Source organism: Apium graveolens, chromosome 10 (assembly GCF_009905375.1).
Source record: "Apium graveolens cultivar Ventura chromosome 10, ASM990537v1, whole genome shotgun sequence".
In the NCBI taxonomy this organism is placed as follows: Eukaryota; Viridiplantae; Streptophyta; class Magnoliopsida; order Apiales; family Apiaceae; genus Apium; species Apium graveolens.
The window spans coordinates 68,357,286-68,373,565 of NC_133656.1; the positions used below are offsets into that span (position 1 = coordinate 68,357,286).

The 16,280-nt window shown below is 36.3% G+C and overlaps 1 non-coding gene across 1 annotated transcript; it reads left to right on the forward strand.

Moving 5' to 3' along the window:
* The first annotated feature begins 771 nt into the window (after positions 1-771).
* Positions 772-878, forward strand: LOC141694842 (small nucleolar RNA R71). Its single transcript, XR_012564124.1, has one exon. It is a non-coding gene; the product is annotated as a small nucleolar RNA R71 (small nucleolar RNA).
* The last annotated feature ends 15,402 nt before the right edge of the window (positions 879-16,280 follow it).

A 16,280-nucleotide genomic window follows, 5' to 3' on the forward strand; every position in this document is an offset into this window, starting at 1 on the left:
ATTCGCAACATTTCCAGACCTTAAAGTGATTGCCTTTACCTGCTCCTTGGCTTCCCTCTTTCCTGGCACTTTAGTGTCACTAGATACTGTACCAGGCTGACGAATTAGCAAGGCATTGACAATTTGACCAATTTGATTTTCCAAGGTCTTGATAGAAACAACTTGACTCTTGCACATAAGCTTCAACTCCTCTGATTTAGATTTTTCATTGGCTTGTTGCAGCTGGAGTTGTTGTTTAGGTGCATACTGTGGTTGCTGAAAACCAGGGGGTTGTACAGTTAAGCGGGGTACTGCTAATAAGGTAGTTGAACCGTATTCTGAGCACTGCTCCAACTGAAATTAGGATGATTGCGGTTGTTGGGATGATAGGTGGCTGGCACTGATTGCTGTGATCGCTGGAAGTTGCTCACGAACTGAGCTAATTCACTAGAAATTGCGCACTGATCAGTCTCATGGGCACCAGGACAAAGCTCAAAGACACTTGTGATTTGATTTACTCCATAATTAGCCAAAGTGTCCACCTTCATCATCAGAGCTTTAAGTTGGGCAGCAATAGCAGTAGCTGCGTCCAACTCCAGAATTCCTGTGACTTTTTCCCGAGTCAGTACCTGGAAAGGGTTCTGGTACTCATTAGAAGCCATCAGTTCAATAAGTTTATAAGCTTCATCGTAGATCTTAGCCCACAAGGCTCCTCCTGATGCTGCATCAAGCATGGATCTAGAAGTAACACCCAATCCATTGTAGAAGTAATTAATAATCATCCAATCGGGCATGCCATGGTGTGGGCACTTCCTTAGCATCTCCTTATATCGATCCCAAGCCTCACACAGGGATTCCCCTGTTTACTGAGCAAACTGGGTAAGAGCATTCCTGATTGCAGCAGTCTTCGCCATGGGGAAGAATTTAGTGAGAAACTTTTGAGTAAGATCCTCCCAAGTGGTGATAGATCCTGCTGGCAGAGAGTGTAACCAGCACTTGGCCTTGTCCCTCAGAGAGAATGGGAACAGGCGTAGCTTGATAGCGTCTTCAGTCACATCGTTGAATTTGAAAGTATCGCAGATCTCGATGAAATTCCTGATGTGCATGTTGGGGTCTTCAGTAGGAGAACCCCCAAACTGAACTGAGTTCAGTATCATCTGAATCGTGTTTGACTTGATCTCAAAAGTGTTAGCCCTGATGGCTGGTCTGATGATGCTTGACTGAATGTCATTAATCTTAGGCTGAGAATAGTCCATCAAAGCCTTCAGATTTTTTGCTTGATCTCCCATCACTACTACAACTGGTTCATCGACTTTCTCTTCTTCTTCTACCTTTTTTTCTTCCTCAAAAACTTCCTTCCGAACTACCATAACTTCTTCCTCGGCTTTATCCAGTGTTCTCTTACGAGTACGCGAAAGCGTATGCATACACGCTGGCTAGAGTACTTGAAATAAGACAAGGAAACAGGTAAGTAACAATGTCCGAGACAATGAACTTTAACGACCACTGATGAAAGCACATAAACTATCAACTAACACTGCAGTCACCGGCAGCGGCGCCAAAAAATTGTTAGTCGCTAAACACGCGCTAATAATACACGCAAGTATACGAGTTCACAAGTAGTATAGAATCTTTTCTAGTTCATTCCTATAAAGACTGTATTGGTTAACTAATTAATTCACGCACTTAAGCAACAATGTAGGGTTATTATTCAACACTAAGACGATAATAAAGTGAGGATGTTTATAACTAAGAATTAAACTAATATTTATAACTACGAGAATAAGATTGATTGAATTAATAATTATGACAAACATGAGATTCTAACTTCATTAAATACTTCATCCAATAGCCTTATTGATCTTACCCTTAGCAGGCAATGGTGATGACACTAATCAGATAACACGAAACTGATAAATGCCAACTTTCGTTGCGCGAGTATCATACTACCAGACATCCACAAAAGTGACATAAGTTGAATAGACACCAATTATATTGAGACCCTATATGTCTATAGAATTTGACAATATAACGGTTTAAGCACAAGTTATCTATCTTGATTACATAGGGCAAGTAAAATGGTTAAAATTACCTACGAATCATGCATAACAAATACATGAACCTATGATAGCATGGAAAGTTCTAAATCCTTAAATTCACTTTCACTTCATTAAGAATTAACACACTATCTTATAAGTTCGTGACGCTCATAACACGAATACGCACAACCAATACTAGGATATCATACAATCACCACATACTAAGACATCAATCAATTTAACTAAAGAAATCCATAAATAAATCCGTTAGAACCCCACGATAATGATTAGCCCATCAACGCGGGTCTCGATGAAAGCATGATATATAAAATGTAGTCTTTATAACGAATAAATAAAACCAAGTACAAACAAGAGTATAGGTTCAACAAAACAAGAAACGAGCATCCATGATTACAACTCAAAACAAAGATTCACAAGAATAAACTAGATCATCTTCGCCTTTGTTGAATTGTGCTATAGGTCTCTTGTCGTCTTCTCTTTGTGCTCTGGTAAGTCTCCTTATTAAAAAACGATCTTGAGTTATCAATATATAGCAGTCCGAATAGCCCAGGAGTCCAGAAAACAGAAATGGAATAGAATCATGATTTTATTATCCCGACACGGCGCGGCCGCACGCTTCATCAGCGCGGGTGCGCTGGCTCCCTGAACTTCGGCATGACCACGTGCTTCATCAGCGCGGGCGCGCTGGCCTTCTGCCAAAATTGACTTCTTGCATTTTTCTTGCAGATTCAAGCCGGTCTTCGCGAGCTTTTATTCCAAAACCATCTAGACACTATATTAGCACCAAAACAATGCTAATTCACCTAATTACCTAAATAATGTCTGAAATGCAAAAAACACTAAAAAATACGTTAAAACACTTAACAACTTGAGTACAAATGCACCAATCCAAAGCTTATTAGAGCATTATAAAGTGTCATAAATGCCACTCAATAACTGCCAAGATGCTCAACTTTGTACCCTGATAATATGTGAATTCTGATGTTGGGGAACACATAATTTTCTTATATTCCACTAAATCCTCTAGCCTTGAGTTCATTTAATCTTCTCTCCATTTTGTCTAGCCTTCAGCCTTCTTAATAGCTCTCTCTTCCATTTCAAATTTTTTCCCTTGCACTTCTTCCATTTCTGTTAATAGCTTGGGTGTCTTGGAGCCATTTGACGAGAAGGCTTGTAGGTGGTTGTGTAGAGGTAGAGGGTAGTTCAGTATTTAGAGTTAAAGTGTTTGGGGAGATAAGGTGTGTAATATCTGTGACTGTAGTCACAGTTTCACTCACAGTTGGAATTGTGGTTTTAACATTGTGTTGATCACTCTGTGAGTGATCCTCATTTTAAATTGGAGGGGAGTTAGCCAGGTTACTTTCATGTACCAAGGCCTCAAACCCTTTTCCTTCTTTTACAGACTGACATATGAAGGTGCTTGTTGACTTGCCTCCTCTTATAATGTGGATCATTGGAAATTGGATTTCTAGCTTCAACTGAGGGAGCAATGTCGGCTAGAGTTGTAAGGGGTGTTGACCCTACTAGAGAGCCCTCCAATGTAATTGGAGAGGAGTTAAGTAGCTCCCCCTCAAGAGGACTACACTCAAACTTTATGGTCTGTGAAGGCTAATTGGCACATGAAGGATGTAGTTACTTGCACAAGGTTTTGAGTAAAAACTGATGAAACCCATGTGTTTGTGATGGTGTCATAAAGATCTGCCTCAATATGTAGCCTCTCACCATCTAAATGTGGGTTCTGAATGGTGATCACAATTTCATGAACTGTGTCACTTAATTTTGGCAGAGCTTGAGAAGTGAATTCAAGATCTTCATTATATGAACAAGAAATTTTAGATATAAGGGAAGTGATTTTATTATTGAGTGTTGGCAACTCCCCTTGAGTAAATGAGGGAGTTTCAAGTGATGTTCCTTCCATGTGTGTGCCATCCTTGTGACTTCTTTCACCCTCTTGAGAGTGCTCAAAATGAGGTGCAGACTCTGTACAAGGTATATTTGAGAGAATGAGTTAAATATCATATAGGTCACTTACTGCGTCCAAATGTATCAAGTGAGTCACTAATTACAAAACTGACTCAAATGAGTCACTCATTTGAAAATTTGTATCAAAAATATCACTCTATCGCTAGTCAAAATTCTTAAAAGTATTATATATTGAGTTTCACACATTTTTTATGAATGATATTACATCCAAATGAAAGATTCGGAGTTCTAGTATTTTAGAAAATATTTTTAAATTTTTTAAAAATTTATCTACTATTTATTTTAATTAAAATCAAATAAAATAATAAAAAAATTAAAGATATTTTCAAGGTCTTTGATTTGTTGATTTAACAATTCATTATCACGACGAGCACAATCTAAGGAACCTCCTAGATGATAAACTAATTCAGCATCAGTAAATTTTACCTCTTTTCTTGACGATGAGGTATTTGCATCACTAGCCATGAGAGCAAGATTCCCAACTTCTTCATCTTCACTGTCAGTATCATCCCAGCTTCTTCCCTTTGCCAGGTAAGCCCTTTCAGATTTACTCTTCTGATTAGAATCATAAGAGTTCTTCCTAAATTATTTTGGCTTCCTGCATTATGTGGAAAAGTGTCCCAACTCATTACAGTTGAAACATCGAATGGTGCTTCGATCAACCATCCCTGTTTTGTACCCACCACTGCTGGTGTTAGAGGATGAAGATCCACCTTTCTGGAATCTGTTGTAGTTGGACTTGTACTTGAACTTGGGATTCCTTTGAATCTGACATTTGAGAATCTCTTGACAATTAGGGCCATTGACTCATCCTCCAATTGCTCCAGTTCTTCCAAGGAATAAAAATCATCTCCTGATTCATTTGTAGTAGGAGGATCAAATTCTGCTACTATTACATTTTCTTCAACCTTGGAAGACTGTACCATTCTTTCTGACTGTTGAGATTGTTGATGTTATTGATCTTCAGCTACTAGAGCAGTAGACGTGCTGACCACTCTTCCTTTCCCGTAAACTTCCTTCTGCTGAATCTGCTCCAACTCATAAGTCTTTAACACACCATAGAGCCTTTCCAAAGAAATCTCACTCAGATCTCTTGCTTCTTTTATGGCAGTGATTCTATGTTCGAGATGAGTTGGCAGTGTTAAAAGGAACTTTTTGTTGACCTCCCTGATGGAATAGTATTTACCATTAATGTTCAGGTTGTTGATCAATGCATTGTACCTCTCAAACACTTCAGTGATTCCTTCTCCTGGATTGGATTTAAAGTATTGATACTCAGAGGTTAGGATTTCTAACTTGTTCTCCCTAACTTCCTCTGTGCCTTCATTAATAACCTCAATAGTTTCCCAGATATGTTTGGAATCTTTACAATTCATCACATGTCTATTCATCAAGGGATCAAGGGAATCTACTAAAATTAATTGAAGGCTAGCATCCAGGGAGGCTTCTTCTTTTTTAGCAGGAGAAAAATCCTCAGGATTCTTTACATAAGTTCTAGCTTTGGTGATCACCACATCATTTTCTATTACCTCTGGTTCAATAACCATTGGAATTTTTGGACCCTTCTTTAACACTTCCAGATATTTGGGATTAGCAACTTGTAAAAACAATAGCATCTTCTTCTTCCACATGATATAATTTTCTTTATCAAATAGTGGAATTTTAACGGTTCCAACTTTTTGTGAAGTCATTATGAATTTTTGAATAAATAAAAATTCAAGGAGTGAAAGAAACACAAAAGTCTAGGATCTTGATTTGTTCGTTAATCAGAAGGCTCTGATACCAATTGTTAGGTCCCAATATGTTTGTAGAAGGGGGGGTTGAATACAAACTATACCGTTTAATCTAATAAAATGCGGAATAAAAAGGTGAAACAAAATTCAAGTTAAATAAAACTTTTATTAAACTTGAAAGGTGTTACAACAACGGTATCTGTTACAAGGGATTAATCTCAAATCAATTATTACAAATCTAGAATAAATTCGACATGAACTTTTTCTATTTTTGCAATAAAAAGATCAAATGCTAAATACGATTTGAGATTAAGTTCTAGGGATTTTGATCCGCCAGATTGTTACACAAGAACAAGATAAATAATTCTAGTGGTTTGGATTTAACTTTACAATCTATAATTTTGATCTTGAATAAAGCGGATGAAAAATGAAATGTTTTGCTTTTGTTTCTGCTGTGTTCTTGACTTGGTTTTTTTTGGATGATTGTCAGAATGAATGTCTTCTGCTTCTTTTATCAAAACAGCCGAATGGAAATGAACTGCAATGACAATCCCTTGGCTCAGCAAGACAATCGGTAGAACTATCTTTAGAGCTAGCAAGACAATCAGAATGAACTAACAAGACTTTCGGTATGACTATCAATTGTCATACTGATTGTCATAGTAGTTCAAATCATATTGTCTTACTGAATTAATAATAGATTTTAATCTACTAAAAATTCTGAAAACCCTTAATATTAATTCTGAATTAATTAATCAATTAATTCAATTAATCAATTAATTAATCTTTGCAGATATAATTTATTTTCTTAATTAAATTATATGACTTAATTAATTAATAGAGAATTAATACTAATATTGAGCATCAACCATTCTTCTGAATATCTTCTGAAAATCACTGAAAATTATGAATCAATTCCACCACTTCAATGTTGACACTCGATGTACTGTCTGGTTCATGAGTGACTAACTTCCGTGATGTTTCTTCATGCCTTGACCTTGATACTCTTGATTTTCTTCAGACTAAATCCTTATAATTAATTGATACTCTGACGAGATCTCTGTCACTTGATTAAATCCACAATCTTGATTTATATCACTGAGGCTTGATCAATTTCTTGAGCTTCGTCCAGTGAATTAAGTAATCAAGTCTGTAGATGAACAATGCTTCTTAATCCTTTGACATATGTTACTCTATGAGATCTCTCTGATGATAGATCCACTATTTACTTATTACATTCTTAATTGAGTTGAGTTAAATCCTCGAATAAACAAATAGGCTATGACATATGCCTTTCAATCTCCCCTATTTGCTTGTTAGACAATAACAACAAATACCTAGATGATAACTCAACTAACAAATAAGAAAAAGATATAAACAGTAATGCAAAGTAAATAGCAGAAAAGTTCTGGATTATATTTAATATTTTCCAGATTCCAAAAGAAATTTACAAGTGAATACAAGATAGATGTTCCTCTAGCCTGAACATATAACTACATTAGTCTATCTTGATTCATAAAGCTCTAATCATATTACATTGAGTTTTGAGCTAATTGAATTCAGTTGTCTTCTCTTCTGACTTCACCTTCTTCTAAATCTTGAAGCAACTCCTTGTCAAAGGCACGATCCTTTTCTGAAGTGAAGCTGTCTGGCCTGACTGGTTGAACTCCAACTATCTTTAGCTTATTCTTGAGTTGATTGTACCTTTTAATATTCTTTTCACAATAAGCTTGAATCAGATCAGCTGCTTGAGTTTTCAACATGGATGAATATCCAACAGTTCTTAAGTGATGTTCCATCCAGACCAGATGCTTAGCTGAGTAGTCTTTAAGAGATTGTGAATCGAGCTGACAGATTTGAAGACAGTCAGACTTAAAGAATCTTACCTGATGAGGATTGTTGACCACTTGAGGACTAGCCCTGCTGGCAAACTCTTTGAGCCTTTCTCGAAGAACTTCATTCAATTCTGAGCTTCTTTTGACTTTGTTGAGAAGAACCCAAATCTCTGACAAAGAACGATTCTCAAACAGATGAAGTGACACCTTGAAAGATCCTTCGCTCTGACAATATACAAATATGCTCATCTCATTTAGGGATCTGTCAAAGGCAGCTGTGATCCTTGAGACTTCAGTCTTTATAGCATTCATGTACATGTCATTGTTTGGATTAGAGATCTCCAGCTTGTCCAGAAGATGTAGAAACTGTCTATCATTGTTTGTGCTCAGCTGAGGCATATCAAGTACTCTCCTAGCTTCATCCCATTTTTCACCAATCTTTAGTCTGACATCTCTTCTCCTTTTTGAGCCTTAATGTCATGAAGACGTTGCTTTTGAAGAGTTTCTGTTCTTTGTATGTCTTTTCTCATGTCAATGATCTGGGAGACCTTTTTGAGTTCAGCTTCTTTTCTTTTCATCTCTGACTGCTGCTGCTGAAACTCTTTCTCAAACAGAGGATCCACTAGAGCTTCCTCTTCCCATTCTCTAAAATCACTTTCCTCATCAGCTTCAAAGAAACCATCTTTATCTTCCAAGACTGGTTCAGTGGGAACGTCACAAATATCAAAGTCATCATGTTCTCCACTATAGTAGATATCATCAGGCTTCCCTGTGCCTCCAGCAGATGACTCTTTTTCTTTTCCCTTATCACTTCTCCCTTTCTTCTCCCCTTAGTTGAGGAATCCTCTACAGACTTTCCTTTAGATCCTCCATGACCTCCATCACCTCCCGAGCCTGAGCCTCCACCAGACGGCCCTTCAAAGAAAGTCCTTTGTTCTTCATTAGGGCAGAGAATTTTTGATCATGTAGTACAGGTGCTTCATCCCTTCATTCAGATGTTCCATACCCGTCTCTATCTTCAGAAATCTGGAGGAATCTAGTGAATGATTCATTTCAACCAAGTCTTCAAGAGAAGTCATTCTTGTATGTAGAGAGCAGAAGTTTGAAATGTCGTCAGCTGATAATGTTGGAGATTCCTGGATTGAGTTAAGCTTTGGTACAACAGATGTCTTCAAATATGATATTTCAGTCCTGATAAGAGCCAGCTGATTATTGACAGAGGTGGAAGAAGAAGACCGTTCAACCACTTGTGCTTTAAATGATTTAGCTTCAGCCTGACTTTTTGCAAGTTGTTCCTTGAGATCAGCAATTTGAGCTAACATATTTTCAGTGTTTGTGTCTGTGTGTGCGCTCATCTGAATATCTCTCCTGTTTAATTCACTCAACTCACGTGCATGTGTATCTCTCAATATAATTGCTCGTGAGGAGTATTCCTGAGGCTGATCTTCTGTACCTGCATTTAAAATCACCCTAGCCTCTTTAAGAGAGGTCAGTGGTGGTGTAATGGGAATTCGCGAGTCCCGATCCTCAGTCAAACCTATCATTTCATGTGAAATAGATGTCTGAATTGCTTCAGGGATAGATTGACCGAGTTGCCCTCCAATTTCTCCAAATAAATCTGCGAGTGGAGAATCCCGTGAGGGAGCCAGAGGTGTTGGATCTGGGAGGGGAGAAAATGACTCTATTAAAGGTGGCTGAGAGTCAGATTTTCCCTCAGAAGCATGTGACTGCTCTTCTGCCGTAACTATGGCAGGCACTGTAACCGACTCTACGTGCACTCCTCGCTCTGTGACCTGAGTAACATCTGTGGGTATGTATGGTTCCATTGTGAGTAATGGAATTGTGCTTGACTCAGTACAAGATGCCATGGCCCTATGGCGAATTTCAATAGATTCATCCTGTTGGGAGGATGTTTCTAGTAACTGTTCAGTGGCCATTTCAAAGTCCATGTCCTGTTGGGAGGACAAGGATGGGCTTTCAGATGCCTCAGTAAATGTTCTTCTTTTCTTCGGAGGAGGCAGAGCTGAGGGTTCATTCACATCCACCAATACACTACTTCCTATTAACCTTCTGGGTAACATTTTGGACAGTGGGGGAGAGGTTGAGATAGATTATGAAACTGTGTTTGTCTCTATGACCTGGGATTGAAGCTGTGGTTCTACAACTTCATGGTCAGCCCTATCAACTACTGGGGGTCTTTCAACAGAAGTAGGAATGGAGTGAGAGTGAGGAATTACTACCTGTAATGGAAGAGCATCTGATGTTGGAGGAGCCTGGGTGGCTTGAACCACTGGAGGTTGAGCTTGCTGTTCATGACCGGGAAGATTGAAAATAGGTAAGGGAATATAAGTGGCCATGAAAGCAGATACAAGTACTGGAACTTGCATGAATTTGAAAGTTGTGTCTTGTCGGGTGTAAATCTTTTTGCTTACAGGAGGGGGTTCGGTTACTGCTGAGTTAGCAAACAGAGCCTTATGCTCAGGTGTGAGAAGATGATCTGCTATAAGCATGAGAAAACGAGCATAGTAACACGAGACCCTACGATTTGTAGAATGATCACGTAAAGCAGTAGTGAGACGTCTCAAGAGAATGGGTAAAAGTAGTTTTCCAAAATTGATCCTTTGATTGAAAACAACCGCAAGACCAATATACTGCAGAGTGGAAGTGATGTTGTGAAAGTTGGATTTAGTGCAGTTGGCAAACACTTTAGAAAGTGTATCGAAGAAAATGTCCCATTCAGACACCAAATTGGATTTTGAAAGTTTGGTTAAATTGATCACCCCTTGATAGTGAATAGCATGGAAAAAGTTTGAAGTATCATTTTAAGAGGGCAAATTACAGAAATTGTCCATAGGAAAATTTAAAGCTCGATTGACGACTGTTTCATCAACCACATACTGTGTGTTTGCCACGGTGAATGAAAAAGATTTAAAATCATCGGCCACAGTAGAGGTTGTGCAAATCAGTCTTAGCAGATCAACATTTAAAATCACATTTGATTTAATAGCAGAGCTAACAATGGAATGGTCATTTAAAAATCTAATCCACGACTTAAATTTTTCTACATCACATTTATCTGGATTAAAATAACCAACGTGATTATGCGCGACAATTTGGAAATTGAGAGCCATTAAAAATATAATAAAACACACACTTTCAGAATTTTAAGAATAATATTAAGAAAATTTGAATAATAAAAAAAATTTAATAATTCGAATTAAATCAATTATATCCGATAAATTTAGAAAGTAATGTATCTCGTTAAAATTCTTAATTCGCAATAACAGATCTGAAAAACTCACAAGACACAAAACCAAATTGAAATACCAAAAACACAAGACACAAAAACAATCAGATTGTTTTGGGGAAAAAATGATTGATAGAAATAACTGAAATAAAAAAAATTGGGCAGCACTTCACTCCTGTATGTATACAAGTGTATGTATATATCAGAAGAGTGTGCTGAGTAAAAACTCGAGCAAGAAACAATGGTGACTGTGGTTGAATCGAAGAGAGAGAGAGAGACAGTCGAAGAAAGACAGACGGATGTTTAAAATAAAAGAGAGAGAGAGAGAGAGAGATGTAAACTAACAAAACAAAATAAAAAAAAACATTGACTAAGTAGTATAACTGGTATGACAATCCGGGATTGTCATACCGATTGTCATACCAGGCAAAATCAAATTAGAAATTAGAAGAAATAAAGTAATAAAAATAATAAATACTAAATATATATAACTGGTATGACAATCTGATAGTCATACCGATTATCATACCAGTATAAAATAAAAGGAAAATATTTATATATAAGGTTTATAACTGGCAAGACAATTGATAGTCATACCGATTGTCTTGCTAGTATAAAACTATACTGATTAACAAAATTAAACACAATTAGACTGAAATGACTTTTAGCAAGACAATTTCAATTGTCTTGCCGATTGTCATAGCAGCATTAAAATCAAAATAAACACACATAAATATATATATATATATATATATATATATATATATATATATATATGTACTGAAATGATTTTCAGCAAGACAATTTCAATTGTCTTGCCGATTGTCATTTCAGTAGAGAGACAATTAAATATTTACAGAAAATATTAACAAATATGGAAAACTGAAATAAAGTCTTATATTAATAGTAAAAATTCAGAAAATATTTACAAAAACAAAGACAATATTTCAGAATTAATTATTTTCATTCCAAAAATAGATTTTTGTTGAATTTTAGAAAGTAAAATTCATAGAAAAATATTTTTAGTGAAAATAAAATATTCTGAGATATTTAAAATTAACAAGTAGAGTAAATAAAACAGATGAAATAATAAAAATTACATAGAAATAAGCAAGAAATATTGGAAAATGATAAAATAAATTTGCAAATAAATTTTTCATTTATGAAAAATTCATTTGTAAATTCACTCAAGAACAGATTTCAGATATTCACAAGTTTAATCACTAAAGCTATTCAACATACCCAATTTACCAACTAATTTGGTAAATGTGGATTCATCAAGAAGTTTAGTGAAAATATCTGCTATTTGTTCTTCTGTTGGAACAAAAAATAGTTCAACAGTACCATTCATGACGTGCTCTCTAATAAAATGATACCTGATGTCGATGTGCTTTGTCCTCGAGTGCTGCACAGGGTTGTTGGTGATGGCTATTGCACTTGTATTGTCACATAAAATAGGAATTTAGTTCAATACAGAGCCATAGTCTCGTAGCTGGTTCCTAATCCACAAGATCCGAGCACAGCAGCTTCCAGCAACAATATATTCAGCCTCGGCCGTTGAGTTGGAAACTGTTTGTTGTTTCTTGCTGTACCATGAGACTAGCCTGCTACCTAGGGATTGACAACTCCCTGAGGTGCTTTTCCTATCAACAACACTTCCTGCGTAATCTGAATCTGTATATCCAACAAGGTTAAAACCAGATTCTTTAGGGTACCAAATACCTAGATTTGGTGTTCCCTTAAGATATCTTAAGATTCGTTTAACAGCAACGAGATGAATATCTCTAGGATCCGCTTGGAACCTTGCACATAAGCATGTAGCATACATAATATCTGGTCTACTTGCAGTAAGTGTAACACCCCCAGATCCGGGGTCGGGGATCCGGGTTGTCACGGTCTTTCTTTCCACAATATCACTTCACTTAATTAATAATAAATAACCTCATGCTGTGACCCCATACTAACACACACCACAACCCGTTATAGTCTCAGAGATGAAATTGAAATAAGTACAAGTCTTTGAATCCATAATTTAAAATTATTACAACCCAAAATGATTACTTGATAATTTACAGTTAATTGCCATTATCTGTCACAAGTTATAATTATACATAATTTGATTCTCAAAAGTAGATGGTCTGAACTACAATGGATCTACCTCTGCAGCTATAGCAGCTACAACATCATCGGGAAGACGCGGGGCGCTTCCCACGCGCTTGCGCTGGGTCTGCTGGAGTCTGGCCATCTCTCCTAACTGTTGTTGTGTGATGAAGAAATAAAGCAAGAGTGAGCCTTACAGCTCGCAAGATAATATATATAGTGATAACAATAATATAAGTATATAAATGGATACTTAATAGAATCTCTATCATATGCAAGATAATTACTTACTAGATATAAGTAAAAACAAGGAATGAAGTTACCAATACTTCACCACACTTATATCATTTATAAAGCTACTTGAACTACCACCGTTCAAAGTATTATAAGTTTTAAGAAAAACATCCCATAGATGAGACCACAAGTTAAGACTTGAATAGATTCAATCTTTGAAATATTATTGAATGAAAAAGTTATGAGATACTTTATTTAGTCCCGATATATATATATCCACATATATATATCTCTAAAACATTTCCTGGAACCTCTGTTATGTAAAGTATGAACAGAGTTTGAAACATCCAATGAATTTTTGGAAAGGAAAAGAATTTTGGCATAAACCAGATATCTTGCTGATCAGGCAAAGATATCAATAAGTAACCTTTTCAACTGTAGATGGATGAATTCCTCACTGGTCATCACCCTGGCCGCATTAGGACCTCGCGCTAGACCGTTACCCGGCCCCTCACGCGTTGATGGACTGCCACCCAGCCACTTACACAGTAATAGACCGTACCCCGGCCTGTCGCTTATGCCGACTCAATTAGATGGGCTTACTTCCCGAACGTTGGGCAAATAATCAATTCATTTACCAAAACTGCAACCTCGTTGCGAATATAAAATACACCGCAGAGCCGGATTCCCCAGGTTTTGAGCGAGTATTTAAATCCCCTTAAAAGGAAGATCTTAAATATAAAAAAAAAAGAGTTTTGGGATCCGCTCTGACTTTTAAAAATCATTTTGAAGACTCGAAAACACTTTAAAGAGTGTTTGGGGTAAAGCTGATTTAATGAAGTAAATCAGTCCCCAGAATATTTAGAAAATGACTGAATATTATTATTTAAATAATATTCCCATAAAGAATAATCTTTATAAAAATAATTGAAGTAGAAGTATTAAAACTTATACTTGAAATAAACATTAAATAACCAAAGATATACTTATATGAAAGTATTATCCTTATTTGAATAATCGAAAATAAGTTTGATTATTGACATCTTATTCTTTAATAAATAAAGAATATATCTCAGCACATAATCGGAGTCATAGATCCTCAAATGAATATTCAAATAATATTCATAGATAATATAAAAGAGTCATAAGTCCTCGAATAATATTCAAATAATATTCAGATAAATAAATAAAAGGAGTCATACGCCTTCGAATAATATTCGAAATAATATTCAATAATAAAATAAAGTTAAAGCTATCGAATAAACCTTATTCGATTAATAGTTTGGAAAACTATAACCATATATATATATAAATATAAATATATATAGATATATATATATATCCATATCCATATATACAAAAATTTACTCGGGATCCTCGACTCCCGGTTTTAGAAAAATATTATCACCTTTGGGTCCCTATACTAAGGGTATATGCAAGTTACCGCTATCCTCTAGCATAGGTATTATCAACTGAACCAACAGATATATATTTCAAGAATATGAAACAGGCATGCATATATACCATATCACATGCTACAATATATCGCAAGAATTTGCTAAATAACCAACATGCATCTATCGCAAGATAATGCATATACAAGTGTATACATCACAACAACAGTATAACGGATAGAATACTTGCCTGAGCGACTTGGGGGTGAGAAAGGCTCGGGACGAGTCTGATAACCTATAAACAACAAGTAAGTTGGAATTAAACAAAAGTCACTTGCAAATCTATACTTTAACTAACTTAGATTCTAACGCTTGTTTTGCGCTCACCGATTCGCTTAAGTCACTCGGGTACCCTCGGCTCCACCATTTTTAATAATTTAACCTTTACGAGTTTTAAAGCGATTCCTTCGCGAATGTCTTACCAACTGCCTAACACACTTACCATAAATGTTTCATACATTAATTAACCCTTTTTGGTCTTTAACCTACATTTCAAAGTAAGGCGAGGGAAAAAGTTTCGTTCGCGAAACGCCGTTACTTGAAACGGTCGTTTCTCCTAAACCGTGCATCGGAATCGAACGAACTACATATCAAAACGAAGCTCGTAACATGAGCTATCTAATCATGGCAGTGGTCATAATCTAGCAGGGGGTTCTCGGGTCCTAATGCTATGCACAAAAACAGTCCAAAGAAAATCGGACGTTACGACGGCTATATTTACGCGATTTCCAAATTTTAAACCATACAAAACCAACCACAAACCAACCTCAAATCCAACATACAACCAACATCCATCCTTATCACATCATAACAACCCCAACCAATTCAATTTAATCATTCATACTTATGCCTAAACTTAACTTTAATCATACTTAAGTTCCTTTAAATCAAAACCACAACAATTACCATTCCATTTCACTACCATTCCAAATCCCAAACTCTAAATCATAACAACAAGCTACAATATCAACCCACTAATCAAAATCATCTTATAATATATAGGAATCTAGGGTTTGGAGATGGTATACCTTCCTTGAAGTGGTGGGTGGAGCTAGGAAGCCTTAAGAAGCTTGGAGAAGTCTTAAGAATGCTTGGATCTTCAAGAAAAACAAGAAAAAGTTCAAGTTAAAAACTTGAAAACACTATTCATTGTCTTCTTCTTTGATTAAATGAAGAAGATTGAGAAAGAATTAATGGCTTAAACTCATGATATAGTCCTAACTAAGCATGAAGATGATTAGGGAATTATCTTACCAATTTAGGAAGCTTGGATCTTGGATTTTGAAAAATCTTGCCTTTAAAAAGTAAGAAAGCCGAGAGCAATGAAGAACTAATGCCTTGGTTGCTTTTGATTTTTGATGAGAATGATTTTTACTTGGCTTGGTTGACTTGTTTTGTATTTGATTTAGTCAATTACCTTCTTGCCCTTGAAATTGTGTGGTTACAAAGCTACCACACCTCCTTCCTTCCCATGTCATGCTTATGTCATCCTCATGATGTCATCCTCCCTTCCTTGTCCTCTTTCTATTGGTTGGATGACATCATTCCCACTAATCCCTTTGATTAACTTCCTAATCGTTTGCCTAATGACCGCTGATCTGTTATACGGTTCGCTTAACTTTCGTTCTCGTTTATCGTTTGAAGGATCATACCCG